Genomic DNA, 15,205 nt, shown 5'->3' on the forward strand with positions numbered 1-15,205 from the left:
GATAAAACATGTTAAAACTAAAATATATAACAGCCTGCGATCATGGTTAGACATTTCCAGGAGCAAATAGGGCTCCATTCCAGGGAGAGTTTTTACCATGATAAAATGACGCATAGAGCATCTGTGAAGGGCCGCGGCCTCATGTTCTGCAGCCGCCCTTTCATAAAATGTCTATTTTAACCATGGTATATCTTGCCTAACTATTCATTCTGGATCAGTAAACAACTCTGGGCCAGTGCTTAATTTGAGCCGGTGCTTTCCGGTGCTGAGCACCGGCACTTAATTGGTTTCCGGTGCTCGGCACCGGCACCTAATTATCAACACCACACTTAGGGCAGTCTGCCACAAGGTTGCGCTGCTCATGTAATTTAGAGATGAGCAGTATAGCAGTTGTTTAGGGAAACAATATACATTTTAAAAAATTGCTAATACCTGCCTCCCCAGCCATTCTTTTAGCTTTGGGGGCCTGGAATAATCCGAACTGTCGCATTTACATGCGAGAGATGGTCAGTAGTTGTTTGGACAGCGATGACAGTGGCGATCGGTGGTACAAGCTGCAGTGGCCTCCTGGTCGAAGCCCTGGCACTTAATATTTTACAAATTAAGCACTGCTCTGGGCGGCCCAGAGAATTAAAAGTGCACCTAATATAAGCAAACCAAGGAATGCTCAACATGCCATCCAAGGCCATACAGTCGCAGATGATTAGCCTATTAAGAGACAAATCCTCTTTCAGCCAGACGGACAACCAATATAACTGAGGACGCAAGGCAATTAAATCTAGTATGTACCCCAGTCCTACTTCCTCGTAAAGCATCTCAGAGGCGTTACTCGCTGGTACGTTCAGAAGGCTTCTCAGGAAAGCTTTTTCTGCAACCTGGAGCTGTGGACAGGGCACATAGCCCCAAATTTCACAGACATAAAAGGCCAGTGAAATGCACTTGGCCTTAAAAACTTTAAGCATCGCCTTGACATTGCTATGACCCATACGCCTTGCCAGAAGACCAACCCCGTTGATGGCCGATTTAAACCTCATGGCATTTTTCTTCAAAAGAGGTTGCCCGGAGAGTTTGGAATCCAAAAGGATCCTTAAACATGAAAAGGGCTCAACCCTGGAAATTGAATGGCCCTTGACCAAATAAATTTTCAATCTAGTATTCTGGGGCCCACCACCATACCGTCCTATTTAAGATGGTTAGTGGTAAGGTCAAGACCATCCATATAAATAAAAAAAAGATCTAGCATACGCTGCAGACCCTTAGCTGTTCGGGACATGAGAACGGCGCCGTCCGCGCATAAAAGAAGTGGCAGACGACGGCCACCCTTTCGGGACATCCATCCGCTCCAAGATCCTGCAGTGGAGTGTCCAGACTATTAATGTAACTCACTTATCCCTTGTGTTTCTGGTTCCTCAATCCCTGATCCATTATGTAAATTTCCAGAGATCGTTCCTGGTTTCTACCTCCTTGAATATTGATTGAGCAGCTAGGCCCCTAGTCCTTTCTAACTCTCATCTATCCTTTTTGTTCCTTTACAGCCATCATTCATCAATCTTTTTGAGTTCTATCAATGCAATCTTTTATCCATCCTGTAACTCAATCTTTTTTTCATTCCTCAGTTTCCTTTAACTCAGATTTAACCATCCTATGACTTACTTTCAGCCTCTTTGAAAAATTGCAGGAAGAGTGGATAGATAGCTTCAGAAAACTCAGTTGAGCAGTTTGACCTGCAGGAAACATGCTGTTTCCCTGACATAGATAAGCCTTGCTCAGACAGGAGGTACCATTACAACTCTCTATTATGCACAGTAATACCATTATTTTTGCAATCCATGGCCCCAGGCACTGGGACTTGAAGACACAGACACTGGGTCTGGAAGGCATAGGCCCTGAGGCTTTTACAAAGTAAGACTTGCACTGTGACACTAGCACATGCATGATGCAACACTTACATTGGCAGACACACCACTGGACTTTTTTTTCTTTTCGTTCCACATATCACCCCAAAAAACCAAAAAGTGTAAACAACATGGAAAAGTCGGCAAGAATCCCATTTCTGTGCCTGGGAGCTCTGTCTCCTGCTTCAGTAACCAACATGAATGTTTTAATTCGATTGCCACCTTTCCTGGAGGGGTCGGGTGTAATCATAGGACCGTGATATCCATTGTATGAGCCGGCTGCCAAGACTCTAGGGGTACCTCAGCCTATCTGAGCCTCTGACTCGCCCTGTTTTTTCCTTTGCATACAGCTGCCTTACAGCTGCAAACCCCTTTGCCGTAGTTAGGGGTGAACTTGCAGCCACTTCCAACAGATCTCCCTCCTTGCTAACAAAACCATCAGAAAAGGCAGCCTGTTGGAGCATCATATGGCCGCGAAGTCCCCTGTCTCATTGATGCCAAAAAAGACTAAAGTGTTGCTTACCTTAATAGCAGCATTGAATACGGATATCAGGACCTTACCCACACCTTGCCAAAAAGGACCCAAAGTTGGACATTCCAGGAACATATGTAGATCGCCCGCTTCCCGCAGACCACATATCATACAGGTTCATACTTCATTCCTCATAACCATAGCCATTTTCAGAGTGGTCAAGCAGCACCGGTGAATGATAAAGAAATGGTTTCTCTTAAGTGCAGCCGATTTTACTGTGCTGTACAATAATTTTAATGATACTTGCCAGAGATCCCCAATCTGTGCGTTTGGCAAATCCCTTCCGCAGGTTACGTATGGAGGCTTCAGCCTCCATCCAGGGCTGAAACTAGATAGCAGTACCAAGTTGAAACGTCTTTCTCCCTATGCAAGTCTCTCTCCATCTGACAAATCCCGGCCACAGTGGCCTCTTGAGTGTTTAACTAGGAAGCTATTTGCATGTTTTAGTTTGAAATCTTATTTTATTTAGTTATCAACAAACAAGATGCAGTTAGACATGGGGCCTAAGTCATAGGCTGATAGCTGTCGTGTTGCTTCGCAGAGCATCAGTAAAACATAAAATAAGAACTTCCTCCCTCCCTCCCTATCCCCCCCATCCCTCCCTTTCCTGTCTCCTCCCCTGTTCTAGATGCCTGGGCAGCAAGGTGAAAAGCAGGCCTAGCGCTCCATAGTATATGGAGGTAATGTTCAGCTTGTGCTTTGACCCAGTTCGGGAAGGCGAAGCAGCCGTAAGTATCTAGGGCAGGATAGCTAGCAGAATTCAGTGCACAGCAGGGAAACAAAGGGGCGCCACGCGCCCGCAAAGGAGGCCCCATCCCCCTGAAGCGAGGTGGTAATGCATTCCATGCCAAGGACATACCATAATCAGTGCAGCCATCCCTGTACATTCGGTATGTTATCTGTGCCCCAGTGTGACAATATATTTTGAAGTGCCGCCCCTAGAGCTATGCCTATTTGCCTACCTCTGCAAGACTTAAGGGGATAGGTAAGTCTGTCAGACACCCCCAGAACCACATACTCAGGAAAATGTAGGAGCGTGGTGTCGAAGTGCCTGTCAATTTCGTCCAGAACTTGTGTCTAACAGGTAGCGAGCGCAGGGCATTCCCATAACAGGTGCAAGAGTGTGCCTTCAGAGTCACACCCCCTCCAGCACGTGGGAGAGCGATCGGGGTCACGCTTGTGAAGTCGGGAGGGTGTAAGGTACCAGTATGACATGATCTTAGTGGCCGTTTCAATGCTATTAATATTACGTGCTGAGTGCCGGGCTCGATAGTGGATATCCGTCCATTCTTTGGGGGTCAGAGTCCGGCCTAGCTCTGCCTCCCATTGTCTTTGACCTGCTGATTTGGTCAACTGTTCAGGGGGGCGCAGGATGTGGTAGAGTTCTGTGATGATTCACTTCGTGGACTGTTTGGAGAGCAGCCAGCGCTCATACTTAGTACGGGACCTCTCCGCTCCCGTGCGGATTTGGGGTTGCATGACCCAATGTTGTACTTGCAAATAATGGTAACGCTCTGTTTCAGGCATATGGAAATCAGACTTAAAATCCTGAAAGGAACGGGGACCATCCATATAAAAAAAATCTCCTACGGACCTGCGTTTTGCTGCATCCCAGTGACTAAACGCATCCCAATTAAGGCCCGGGGAGAAATCCTGGTTCTCTGTAATGGGAGTGAGGGATGAGGGGAAAGTCGTCAAGCCATTGCAGGTGGCTGTTGCGTCCCATGCTTTCAGTGTGGCATGGGCCACAGGAGAGCCATATAATCCTGGAGGTCTGCTAGCCTTGCGGAGGAAAGGGATCTTCCAAAGAGCCCTCTTCGCAAGCGCTCGCTCCATGAAGAGCCAGCTCTTCTCAGACTCTGGTTGAGCCCACTCTAGGAGAGCCCGCAGTTGTGTCGCTTTGAAGTAGCGGGCAAGAGCAAGGATCCCCAACCCCCCCTACTCATGAGGCCTGTAGATCAGGTCTCTGTTCATTCGTGGTCTCCTATCCACCCAAACAAAGGAGACAAATTCAGATTGGAGTTGCCTTAAGGTACCTGGAGGGGGTTCTACCGGCAGGGTTTGGAAGAGATATAGAATTTTGGGAAGTATGCTAATTTTGATGCCCGCTATTCTACCCAGCCATGATAGGTTAAATGGTCACCACCTTTGGAGCTCCTGTCTTGTCTGCCGCAGCAGCCGAGAATAGTTGAGGGACTTCGTCTCAGCTATGGAGAGGGACTACAGAATGCCCAGGTAGGGCATAACCTTCTGGTCCCATTAGATAGGGCACGCCCGAGCAAGAGCTGTGATAGTAATTTGCTTCAGTGAGAAGCTCAACGCTTAAGACTTTGCTACATTGACTTTAAAGCCAGAAGCTGCTGCGAATTCCTCCATTTCGGCTAGCAATGCCGAGACGGAGGTGAGGGGGAACTCGAGCATTGCAACCACGTCGTCCGCATAAAGGCTAACGGTATGACACTCTCCTCCAAAGAGGATTCCCTGAATCAGCCGGTTCTCCCGTATCTTCTGAGCTAGTGACTCCATGTAAATAGCGAACAGTAAGGGGGAGAGCAGGCAGCCCTGCCGTGTGCCCCATGTGATGTTAAAGGGTGCAGAGGTGAAGCCGTTCACTCTGACCGTAGCTGATGGATGGCTGTGGCCGCTGAAGACCCACTGACGAAAGCGACAACCAAACCCGAACTTCTCCAGGACTGTCTCCAAGAAGGGCCAGTGGACCCTATCAAACGCCTTCTCGGCGTCAATTGATAAGAAGACCCGTTCCTTGGACTGCCGGTGTGACTTGTTTAGGACGTGTAGTAGCCGTCTGGTAATGTCGCTACACTATCTGTTCGCCACAAAGCCGGCCTGATCCGGGTCTATTAAGCCCGGCATCATGGGCCTCAGTCTGGCTGCGAGGATCCCGGTAAAAATCTTGAAGTCAATGTTCAGGAGAGATATCGGCCTATACGAGGCGCAATATCTATTGTCCTTACCGGGTTTGGGCAACACTGCCATTGACGCCAGAAGCATGGTAGGTGGTAATTCCCTCGAGTCATCAATAGTGTTAAAAAGTCGTGTTAGTAGTGGAGCCACAAGAGGGTAAAAGGTTTTATAAAAAAAGGCCGGTGAACCCGTCCGGTCCGGGGGATTTGAGAAGTTTAAGCCGAGCTATAGCCGAGATAACTTCTTCAGGCCTGACGGGGCTATCCAGGGCTGCTACCTGCTCTGCTGTCAGCGTGGGGAGTGTTACGTCCTGGCAGTACCTAGAGGGGTTCTGATCGGGTAAGGGCTGTGCGGAGTACAGAGTGAAATAGAAGTCGCGGAATGTATTTGCTATGTCCTCGCCCCATGTATGCTCATCTCCTTCGTCAGTCAAAATGAGTGGGACTGTTGCTGCCTGTCTCTGCGTGCGCAATTTATGGGCTTGTAGGAGGCCACATTTATCCCCCAGTATAAAATGCATGTTTCAACCGAAGCGCAGCATATTCCGCCCTATCAAGGTCAAGGCTGGCCAGTTGTGCCCTAGCCGCTTTTAATTTCCTCCAGATTCGAGGGGCACCCGTCCTTTTATGGATCCCCTCCAATTATTGCACTTGTTCGGAAAGCTTGTCACTCTTCTCTTTACGGGCCTTATTGTCTGCGGCGGAAGTAGCTATGAGATCGCCGCAGGCTACTAATTGAGCGTTTCCCAAAGGGAGACAATGGAAGTATCGTAATCTCCATCACCCTGGCCCCTACCCTGCCCAGAAATTAACATGCAACTAGGATGGCCACTCCGGCCCTTTTGGTGGGCAGGGAAGAGTAGTACTGATGTGGGAAAGCCTTGGAACACATTCTGTGAGTGTCACTGGGCTTCAAATGGTTCTCCTGCAATTAGCAAATATGGGCCCCAGAATTCTCCAGATAAGGCGGGATAGCCCTACGTTTAACAGGGTTATCTGATAGAGACTACTAGCCGCAGATTCCTTCACGTAGAATTATTCCCAGGCGTGAGACTGGATCCGGAAACTTTTTGCCACAGCATCCCTGCGCGCTGGGGGCGGGGTGACATCACGCGACTCCGCCCAGGCGTCGTCCGCGTACGTGACATCAGCGAGGTCACATAAGACCCGCCCCGGCGCACCCACGTCAGTTTTTTCCTTTTCCGCGTGCAACGTGGATCCGTCCCTTGCTGCGGGCCTGTTTAAGGCCCCCCTTTCTTCCATTCTTTTTTGGTGGGAGCAGTGTGCGAATGCCTTTGGGCTTTAAAACTCTCTGTCCTCTGCCTTTACGCATAAACACCTGTATGGGAAAAGCTCACAATATTGGTCCAAAAAGCTTTGCTGGTATAAGCCTCAGAGGACACTTAGGTCCAGTACTATGTCATTGCTCATCCCTTTCAGAATAAACACAACGAGACAAGGTGGTAGATCTTTCTCGTATCTTGCGCCATCCTCCTGGGATAAAATGCCTGTATACCTACGATCCATTCCTGTTCACAGCTGTTTCCGGAAGAACCTGAAGACATGGTTGTTTGATCAGTAATTTTTTCCTTTCGTCTCGACCAGAGTCGCTGCAAGCGCCATGAGACTCTTCGGAGTGATATGTTTTGCGCTATAAAAGTGCCTTTGACTTGACTTGACTTGACATGACTTGCACGGTTTGTGGGCGACTTATGTCGGCGACGGACCCTTGCCTCATTTGCATGTGGTGTTTGGGGGAGGATCACAGCACATCAGATTGTGCGGCATGCCAAAAGTTGAAGTCGCGGCGGGAGCGCCGCATGAAGCTTCTCTTGGCGCGTCTCTCCAGGTCGACGTCCTCCCCTCGGTCTGCTTCGGCGGACGGCTTCAGGTCCAGCCGTGGGCGTCGTCCTCGCCTTTCTCCTATGTCATGTGAGCGCCGCTCCCCGGTGGGTAAGAGTCGCAGTTCGTCTCCGGGGGCTGGTTCTCGGCCTACCGGGGGCGTGGACTCTCCGTGGGTGTTGTGGCCCCGCGTGTCGTCCTATCCACCGTTTCCCGTTGTTGGGGCATCAAGAGTCCAGATGGAGACTTACGCGGCGGCTTTGCAGGCCTCGCTGGCGTCTCCTCCTCCTTCCCCTCCTGGGGCGTCGGCAGATCCCTCACCTTGCGCAGGGCCCTCCGCGGCGCCGCCGGTGGCTCCGGCCCTGGCGCCGACTGGGTCGGATCCAGGCTTGGAGGATGTGGTGCTGTTGGGGTGCGGCGCCTCTGGGGCACCTCCTTCAGGCCACGGCGTCTCTGCCTCACCGCAAACCCCTGCGGGGGTCCCTGTGGTGTCGCGTGAGGTCGCCGGGGCTCGGATCGCATCCCCGAGTCCCTCTCGGTCCCTTGACAGGGAGGTCCTGTCTAAGGCCGAGGTGACGCCGCTACGGCGCCGGCAGCAGCTGGACCATGCGGAGCCACAGGGGTCAGTGGCCCCTCCTCATCCTGCTCCGGGTCAAGGGCAGACCCCTCGTCCCTCTCCGGGCCCCTCTCGTACCTCCTCACAGGCGGTTGCCTCGTTGGAGGGCGAGTCAGAGGTTGTATTGTCCCTGGCACCGCCACAGGGGTTGCCGGGTGACCTTCACCTCCTTCTGGGCCGCGGCCGGTGGAGGGCTTCGGGCCCCTCCCCGGGCCCATCCCATTCCCCCACGCAGGTGGTTGCCTCGGCGGGGGTCGGGCCGACACCGTCCCGGCGCCGCTCTGGGGCCAGTGCGGCTCCAGCTCTACTCCGGTCCCCGCAGCCCATCGACGCCGGATGGCGCCGGTGTCCTGCCTCAAGCGACGGACTCCATGGCTCCGCAGAGGGGTCGTACGGTGGATTCGTCTTCGGACGTTCCTTCTTCTCCGGAGGCAGGCTGCATTTTGGTGTCATCCTCCCCAGAGACTGGTTGCCGTATGGTGTCTTTTTCACCGGCATCGAAGGGTGGCGCCCCGCCCATTCTGGGGCAGGGGTGTCCGTCGGAGGAGCTTCAGGTACCTCATTCTTCGGCACCTCCTGACTTCCAGGTCTGGCCCTTGCCCGCCCCGCTTGGCCTCGGGGACGGCCGCCTTAGTTTGCAGCCGTCGCCCACAGAGAAGTTGCTTTCTCCACCGCGGGGCCCTACGGATGCGGGTGCGTCCTTCACTCACACGGTGCCCACGCCTGTGGGCATCCTACGCATGGGTGACCCGGTGGCTCACTTTCCGGAGGACCATCTGTTGGAGGTTCTCCGCCAGGGCTCTGGTGGGAGGGAAATCTTGCTTCCCTTTGTAGGTTCGCTCCTTTCTGCCTTGACAGGGGCTTGGAGGCGTCCTGCCTCCGGGGACCCGGTGCCTCCGCATCTTCTCTATCAGCACCTTCCGACGCCGCGTGACCCGACGTGCCTGTCCATTCACCCCTCAGCTGCCAGTCCCCTTCTGCGGACTGCTTTTTCCTCCCTGCCGCCCCTGTTGGCTCCGCCGTCCAGGGAGGCCCGCTGGCTGGACACTTGGGGACGCAACATTTTTGCCTCGACCAGCGCGGCCCTGCGGGCCCTTAACACCTTGTGTTTGCTGGCTAGGGCCTCCTCCTGTTTGTGGGACTCGGCTGAGTCTCTGGGGTCTGCATCGTCCCAGGAGTCTGCTCAAGTGGATTTGCAGCACCATGTGTTGGATGGCCGGGAGCTTGCGGCGTTTATTCTCCTCTCCGCTCTGGACGTCTCTGAGGTGCTGGGCCAGGCCATGGCTTCCTCAGTCGCTCTCCGTCGCCATGCTTGGCTTCGGGACGGCGTCTTCCCCGAAAATATTCGGGAGAGGCTCATTGATCTCCCATTTGATGGCAGCCTATTGTTTCATGCCCTGGCCGACTCCGCCATCCAGAGGTTCTTGGCAGGGCTCTGTCCTCCCCCTCCTCAGTGACTTCTGAGTTAGGGTTGCCTTTTGCTCTTCTTAGGCCGGCGGTTATGGTTGTGGAGTATGTTTTTCTGGCTGATTACGTCCTTCCTCGGAACTTTGGCATTGTTGGCTGCTGGACGGCCCCTTGTTGTTGTTTTTGTTGTGTGTGAAGCTCTGCAGGAGTTGTTGCGCCGACTTGGCCCTGAGATTGGGCCTTCTGCTTTGCTTGGGCTGCTGTCAAGCCTGTGGGGGGATGTTTTTTTCCCCGTGGTTCTTTTGTTCTTCCTCTGCTGCGGAAGTTCTTCCAAAGAGGGTTCCTATATATTGGGACTTCACGTGCCCTATGTGGGGTTATGGTAGCTGTCATATGGCTTGTGCTCTGATGGAAGGGTTCTGGTCGCCTTCGGGACCGTTACTCCTTGGTGTTTACGTAGGTTGCTTTTGCTTCCTGAGGTCGTGTGCGCGACCACTCGTGGTGGTGGTCCGGGCCTCTCCTCCTCTCCCTGCTTCCGTTCTGCGGTCTGGGATGTCCCTTGCCAGGCATTGCCTACTTGGTCTTCCTGGGGCTTCCGGCTTGTCTTCTTGCTTCTGGCCGTGACGGCCAGCATTGTTCTGGCTGACAGGCTGCTCTCTATCTGGAGTGGGCTCACCTTCTTCTCCCTAGTTTCCTTGGGCTCTCTAGGCTTCTTCCTCTTCTTCTTCTTCCATCTTCCTGTCTTGGCATTCGACGGAAGCTATGCTGCCTTGTGGGGGAGTGAGGTGCTTCGGCCTCTCAGCCCTTGCTCTTGGTTCCTCTGCTGTGAGTGTACGAGCCTCTTCAGCCTTCTTTCCCTCCTACATCCCCTTGGGGTCGGTGGGGTTCTGCTTGTGGGGGTTCCCTTGGCCTGGCAGGAGCGAGGTTCTACCTGGTCCACAGATCTGGTCCCCTATGGGGCCCTCTGATCTGCATTGGCTGGTGGGGTCCTTTCGCAGACCCTCCTTCCCAGGGGGTATTGCTAGGGTATCTATTCTACGTGAAGGAATCTGCGGCTAGTAGTCTCTATCAGATGTACGAGTTACTTACCTTCGGTAACGATGTATCTGGTAGAGACGATTCTAGCTGCAGATTCCTTCACGGCCCGCCCTTTCTCCCCTATTCTGCGAGGACCCTTGGGTTCGTCTTCGGTACTCGCCTCCCGGTGGGGGGCTGTGTTTCCTGTGAGTGCCTTCCTTGTTCTTGACGGGTGGCTCTGTCTGGGGGCGGTTCCTTCCTCCCTTGGTTCTTTGGAGGATGGGGGTTTCAGTGCACTGGTGCCCTGCTGCTCTGTCTACTCCAGGTTTGGGGGGGCTTGCTTCTATCCTTGTCCTCCCTCCCCCTCTCTTCCTTCCATTGCTGTCCTCTGGTTTGAGGGTCCTCTGGCCATATCTTGCCCTTGTCCTTGTGGGTGGTTGCCCTCTAGGTTGGGGTGGCTTGGTGGTTTGTTGTCCCTGTCCGTCTAGGGACTGGTCCCCTTCCTTGCTCAGGATGAGGGGGGTGGGCTTACTATGTGTGCCATGACTTTTATGCCTGTTCTTCGCTTCGGGGCACAGGGATGGGAGGTTGTCTATGTGCGGGCACGGTGGGTGCGCAGGTTTCTGCTTGTTCTTCTTCTTTCCCTGCCCTTGGGATCTGCTGTGTTGGCACTACCCTGGCGGTGTTGTTAGTCACCGTTTCTTTCCAACTTTTCTGCTCTTCGCACACTGTTCCCATGCTCCCACATTTTTTTTTCTGGTGATTCCGTGTTGTGGTGCGGATAAGTTCTCCGAAGAAAACTGACGTGTGCGCGCCGGGGCGGGTCTTATGTGACCTCGCTGACGTCACGTACGCGGACGACTCCTGGGCGGAGTCGTGTGATGTCGCCCCGCCCCCGGTGCGCAGGGTTGCTGTGGCAAAAAGTTTCCGGATCCAGTCTCACGCCTGGGGATAATTCTACGTGAAGGAATCTGCGGCTAGAATCGTCTCTACCAGATCCATCGTTAACGAAGGTAAGTAACTCGTACGTTACGCTCTTTCACATTTAGCGCAAGAATCTTGAAGCTCATCTACACCAGGTGGGGGGGACCATGCTCTACAGGGTTTTAGAAGCCAGGCAGTCTGTGGACGTATTAGAGTCAAAGCATTCCAAGTGAGGCATTGATGACATGCATGTATAGTCGATCTGCTTGCGCGCAATAAAAATTCAGCAAGGGGGAGGAGACCCCAACAGTGTACGAAACAAAACCCCATAAGAAACAAAAACATAAGAAATGGAAAAAAGTCAAAGTCAATGTCCAGAGCGTCCTGCTCTTAGAAAAAAGAGGAAAGGGTACTTGAGGCCCGCAGCTCCCCACTTCCACTAGAAGGCCCATAATGAGTTACCAACACCATCGGCTAGAGGCGAGGGTGCACCTTTAAAGGATCATGCCAATGGCAAGAGTCCACCTCATTCTGAAGATGCTCCCGCGAGGGATGAAAGCACATCCTGCCGCTCCTTTGCCATTGTGTCCGGGTCAGGGCGCGCCGTAGAGCTCGGGGCTTTAATGGTGGTCCAGCCATGGCCGCTTCGGCGTCTGCAGGGTCGTGAGTTCTGGCTGAATTGGTCCGCTGCGGGTTCTTCGATGCCCAGGATTTTGTAGTCTGCTTGTAGTGAGAGAATTTGTCTTAGCTCTCCCTTGTAGGAGAAGATCAATCGGAACGGGTGTCCCCAGGAATATTTTATGCCAGAGTCACGTAAGTGAAGCGTAATTGGCCAAAAAGACTTGCGTTTGAGCAGCGTGGAAGCAGCCAAGTCCTGGAAAACAGTTGGCGTCTGGCCTTGATACGTGAGGTTTGGATTCCGTCGAGACTCACGGAGGATCCTCTCCCTTTAGTTGATAATCGTGAACATCGGTCAAGATGTCTGCTGGGGGCACATGGGCTGCTCTGTGTGCGCCTACCTTGTGTGTGCGGTCCAGCTTGACTGTGAACTCCGGGGGCTCCCCTAGGATAGAACGGAAAAGACCTGCCACGAGGGCCTCTATTTCGCCATTAATGTCATTGTGCGCCATACCTTGGATGCAAATGTTGTTCTGGTGGGACCTGTTTTCTAAGTCCTCAGTATGGGCTTGTAGGTCCAAGTTCTGCTCCTGCAGCCGGAGGACCTCTTGTTGGAGGTTCTCCAGTTCCTCATCCCTCCCAGCTTCATGCTCTTCCAATGTGTGCACTTGTTCCCCCAGTGAGTCCACATCCCTGTGTACATCCCGCAGGTCCGCTTGAAGGTCGCACTTCATGGTTGCCAGGTCATCTCGGAGGGACGAAAAGAGGGACTCCAAGAAGGAGCGGCTGACCTGGGCCTCCGGACTCTCGTTCCCCTCGGTCTCTTCTTCGCTCCCCGGGGTCGTCTGGCGTTCCGACTGCTGAGTAGACTTGAGCAACAGCTCCCTCACAGATCTGTTCTTTCTGCCTTTGGGGGAAGCCATGGCCTCCGCACGCGCAGAGCCCAGGGCCTGGGTAGGAGTGAAGTGTACAGGGCCCGCCCACTAGAAAGGTCGTGAAGAAATGGTGACGAGTAGTGCTAGGCCGGAGGGCCACAGCTATACGTCCTCTCACGCAAGCCCCTCACAGTCGCTCCAGGTGCACAGCAAAGCGGAAGCTTGGTACCTGCGAGGGCCTACCTTTGGCTCTCCTCTCCTCCACACGGCAGGGATGGCGTAATTCTCGCAGCTAGGGCCCCCGAAGCTGCACTCATGCTTCAAGACTCCATAGTCAGCTAGTGATGCGTGTGGCAGCCACTGGGGGCCGTGGAGACCCAGCCGGCAGGGCAATGCGTGGGGGAGCCACGCCGCATCTCCGGACGAGAAATAGCCGAGCACCCAAGGTGCGGTGTGCTGACGTCTGGGCCCATCAGTCTAGTGCCAGGTGATGAGGGGTGTCTTCGGAGGGAGAGGGGCTGATTGCGACGTGGTGGGGCCCAGGTGTCTTCCCCTATCTGGCCTGTGAGTAGCGGGCCCGGTCAGAGACCCCCACCTTATGTGCTCACCTCCGGGGCCCAGCAGATGATTAGGCCAGGTCTCAGGGCCTCACTGGTGCGGCACGGCCCCGCGCGCACTCCCCACAGCCTCCGCCGGTCAGGGCCACACCAACCTCGAACAATCTAGGTAAGGTGCTGTCCAGAAGTTCCTCCGCTGGCCCTTGAAGGAGGAGGCAGACGGGCAGCTCGAGGATCTCGGGCTCCGTATGGGCTGCAAACACAGTAGCCACTCCTTCTTCATGCCCACGACAATGAGGCCTGTGCACTGCAGTTGCGCCGGGTTCTCGCGTGAGCATCGTGGCCCGGGTCGACGCTTGCTGTTCCGGCCGTGGATCGGCCACGGTTCCGCCTGGGGGAACCGCTTGTGGAGATGTGTTGCAGCAGCCCCCAGGGCACACGGGGGACTGCCGCGGTTCATCGATTGTTCGCTCCGCCGCCGGTGTCGCTGAGGGCCTTGCCAGGCTAATGGCGGTCCTGTCGGCTCAGTTCGGCACCGGGGTGCCGGTGTCAGCACGGCACTTTCCCGGCCAGTGGCGCATCTCCGGGAGGGGGCTCCCAGCAAGAATCAGCGTCCCGTGACGCCGGAAAGCTTCGATTAGGCTGGTGGGAGCGGAGAGCTCCGAAAGTGCGCCTTAGCAAGACGCCATCTTGGCCACGCCCCCCCTATTTGCAAGTATTTAAAGAATGAAATTGAACCCTCTATGCGCTCTGTCCATTGTTTCTAAGATAGTGATATATCTTCATACGACAAGTCCCCCCCCCTTGCAAACCTGTTCTTCTTGATTCGACCATGCAGTTTATCACTAAAACATCTGGGGACCCATGAGAATTGCACAAAGTTGCTAGTGTGCTGAAGTATGGAATGCCAAGAATTTTTCTATTTTCAAACCACTTCCTCGCTGCTGTCTGAAAAACAAAGAATTTTGGTGCTCCAAACTTGTACAAGAACCCAAACTTAGAGATAACCTCTGTCATGCATTGCGATATTTCACCAGTCCCACAAGAGTTTACTGACCCAAGAAACACTCTACAGTTCTTCAGTTGGAATGCCCAACAATAGAGCTAAATATCCGGTAGACCAAGACCCCTCCTAATAAGTTTTCCCTCAACTTCTTCCAGGCTACTCTTACCCTCCTGGGTGCCCATATGAAACTACTTATCTCACCCTGAATTCTCCTAGCCACCTTTTTATCAAGAGACAAGGGAATGGAATCAAATAGAAAGGTCATCGTTGATAGTATCATCATCTTGACCAAATTGACCTGACCATATATCGTCAGTGGGAGATTGTTCCATTTGTTGAGATTGTGCTTCATGTCCCTTGCCACCCTATCCGGATTTATTTCCGTTGCTTTCTTCAATTCCTTAGCCACCGATATCCCTGGGTACCTAATGACCTCTTTCTCTGCACCCCCTTTCCAGCTACAATTTCACTACATTATTTCAGTCTCATCTAAGTTAACTTGGTACCCTGAAAACTGGCCAAAGAGGCTTATTTCCAACTCAAAATGCACCAAAGTTTGGCGAACATTGACAGTATAAACAACTAGATCATCTGCGTATAACCCCAACTTTTTCTCGAAACACTTATTGTGGAACTGGATTGAACTGGGAGTCACAGGCAACTGGACTAAGCATCATATACAATTGCTATGGTAAGAATAACACTTGAACCAGGGAAAGTGCACTAGAGTTAGGAAACAAAGACATCTGGACTGCCAATCGCAGGCTCGGAGACACAGGCACCTGAAGAGGCACATACTTAGGCGAGGAGAAAGGCATTGGAACTGAAGACACTGGGAGACACTGGTATGCAAGCAAACAGTTGGGTGGGGCAATGAGAGCGAGGAGGCAGGGAAAATGGATGACGTGTATACTCAGACACTTTAAAACAAAGTCACTGGGATTTTGGGTCACGGACATCTTAAAAGGGAGACACATAATATTTGGTGAAAC

General features: G+C 53.1%; 1 protein-coding gene across 1 annotated transcript in view; it reads left to right on the forward strand.

Moving 5' to 3' along the window:
- NUP210L (nucleoporin 210 like) overlaps window positions 1-15,205 on the forward strand; it is a 358,615-nt gene that overhangs the window by 192,271 nt on the left and 151,139 nt on the right. The gene's annotated exons all lie outside the window — the stretch shown is intronic.

The sequence above is a fragment of the Triturus cristatus genome, chromosome 12 (genome assembly GCF_964204655.1).
Source record: "Triturus cristatus chromosome 12, aTriCri1.1, whole genome shotgun sequence".
Taxonomy (NCBI): Eukaryota; Metazoa; Chordata; class Amphibia; order Caudata; family Salamandridae; genus Triturus; species Triturus cristatus.